Source organism: Octopus bimaculoides, chromosome 7 (genome assembly GCF_001194135.2).
Source record: "Octopus bimaculoides isolate UCB-OBI-ISO-001 chromosome 7, ASM119413v2, whole genome shotgun sequence".
Classification (NCBI taxonomy): Eukaryota; Metazoa; Mollusca; class Cephalopoda; order Octopoda; family Octopodidae; genus Octopus; species Octopus bimaculoides.
In genome coordinates, this window is record NC_068987.1 from 20,657,372 (window position 1) to 20,660,005 (window position 2,634).

Below are 2,634 nucleotides of genomic sequence, written 5' to 3' on the forward strand. Positions count from 1 at the left end.
TATACATTCTTGAAGTGTAATACATTGAGTTTTTAGATAAATTCTTTAGTTTCTAAGCAGCGTATTTAGATTAGCACGAAAAATATTTTTATCGTGGTGTTTTGAGGGGTTTTTTTTAGCTCTATTCTTTCTCTACAACTTTAGCTTACAGCTTTTGACCTCGTATGACGATGGAGTACCAAATGGGGAAAAGAAAATGAACATTTTCGACACTTGCTTCTCTTTTCTTTCAGTTAAAGTTTCGAAAACAGCCAAGGCCGATCAAGACATTTGTACTGTGTACAGAGAAGGTGCTACCACTGAAATACTGCATAGAAATGGTTTTCACGCTTCACAGACTGGAAATTTGAACTCACGGACCTTCCGCGTTTAGGCCAACGTGTTCATTTTAATGAGAATCGATTGAACGAGTTCATCCACGAGTATCTACGCCAGTCCATTATGAAGTTGGCCCAGAGATGGGATGTTCTCACAATACGGTCGCCAGCCACTTTCACTCGATGAGTAACGCCCAAAAATTCGGCGCATAGGTGCCACACGCTCTGAACGAATGAGACAAACTCCAGCGTTACTTCATTACTGCTCGTTTACTCGCTCCATCCCAGAGTACTCGTGGAGACAGATTTCTTTACTACACCATGATCAGTGATGAAAAATGCTGTCTTCACGTTCTTTTGAAGCAGAGGAAAGAATGGCTGAGTACCGACAAGCAAGTAACACCTCGAGCTAAGCCAGAACAGCAACCATGCGTTTTGGTGGATTGGGAAGGGCTAATCTACTATGAAATGCTTGGAAACAACCATGCCGTTAATGCAGAGCCGTACGTTTTAAAAAATACACTGTCTCAATATGTCCATCCAGCTGAAACGACATAAGCGGCCTCTTGGTCTTCTTTTACATCACAACGCTGCCACCTCCGCCCCTTTGTTAACTGGATCAAATAGGCTATTCAAGTGGTATGATAGGAAGTTCTACCGTACTCACTGTATTCTCCTGATATAACGCCTTCAGATTATAAAAACTTAGGGTTTTCCGTGAGGCGTTTTTTTGAACAGCAACGAGAAGCTGCAGACGTTCATCGACGAATTCTTCCAGTCAAGACGCAATGATTTTTATCGTTAAAGCAACGATAAGTTAGTGAAACGTTGGCAATAAGTCATGAACAATGAAGGAGAATATATTAGTGACTGTTTTGCCAAAATTGTTGCTGAAAAAGGATCAAAATAAAAGAAAAAAATTAACGTATTTATCTGACACTCTCAAGAGTAATATACATATACATATATATACATACGTAGATACATACACACACATAATCATATATATATCCGTATGTGTATATATATGATTATGCTTTCTCTCTCTCTATCTCTCTCTCACTAGCAGAATTATATATATATATATATATATACATTATTATTATTATTATCATTATTATTATTATTATCATTATTATTATCATTATTATTATTATTAAGGCGGTGAAATGACGAAAGAGCAAGCAATCAGGCCTAGGCGCCAGAAAGGAAACTAATGCAGTATAAAAGAATGTTAAACAATATTCTATAATTTCGATAGGAAAATTCAGACTTTTTATGTATTTATATAAATAAAAATAAAGAAAAAATAACTCCAATACTTCGTATTAATTTTTCAATCTTTATCATTTTATTTCACTGTACACTCTCAAGAATTTTTGTTCATATTTGCACTTCATTTCATTTCTAATTCTTATGAAGTATCTCTCTTCGTAACACATCTAATTAATAGGTAACAAGTCAAATCATGCTGAAGAGTTCTAAAAAGAATGAAGTAATGCTACACATTATCAAAATCAACTAGAAATTGCTAAGACAACTTCATTCATAATACAAAATTCAACATGTAGGGTCAATGTATTTTCGTCCTTGTATCTCTTCATTTCAAATTCAAAATTCTGATCCTGCCCCCTGATATGAGGGAATAGTTACCTCCCTTATATAAGGAGCCCTCGTCAAAGAGAACCACGTGTATGTGTGCGTGTATTCATATATGCATATTATGTGTCATTGTATATCTATATGCATAAATGAACATATGCACATATATATATATATATGTGCGTGTGTGTGTGTGTGTGTATTTATTATATATATATGTATATATATATATGTGTGTGTATATATGTATATGTATATAAATACCGGTATACATAAACATATACATATGTACATAAACATACTCTTATATACATGCATACACACTTACATGCATACATATATATGCATTGTGTATGTGCGTGAATATATATATATATAAGTGCGCGCTTGTGTGTGGATGTGTGTATGTTGACATAGTCCTCTCGGGAGGACACTAAAACGGTGGTATTAGCTTTATGTAGACCATTAAATATCAGGAAAGCAACTTCAAACAAAAATGAATACGTAAATACAAAAGAGAAAAAGACAGAAATTAAAATGAAGCAAGATCAAATTTATTGCTTAGTGAACGAGGTTAAGTAAAAAGTAACTTAATATAATGTAGACTTGAGTGGTAAACGCGTTATTCTAAGTTGTAATAAAAAAGAAAGTAATATTGGCAATACCATATATATATATATATATATATATATATATATATATATATATATATATA

At 33.6% G+C, this 2,634-nt stretch overlaps 1 long non-coding RNA gene across 3 annotated transcripts in view; it reads left to right on the top strand.

Annotated features, from left to right (window-relative positions):
- LOC128248332 (uncharacterized) overlaps positions 1–2,634 on the top strand; it is a 153,713-nt gene that overhangs the window by 82,840 nt on the left and 68,239 nt on the right. The window contains exon 3 of one of the 3 annotated variants that reach the window (XR_008264570.1): positions 1,479–1,629. The exons of 1 other annotated variant lie outside the window; for it this stretch is intronic. This is a non-coding gene — a long non-coding RNA (uncharacterized LOC128248332). Of the gene's footprint in view, positions 1–233; positions 1,372–1,478; positions 1,630–2,634 lie in introns of those variants that run through there. One more of the 3 variants, XR_008264571.1, reaches the window with a different exon arrangement.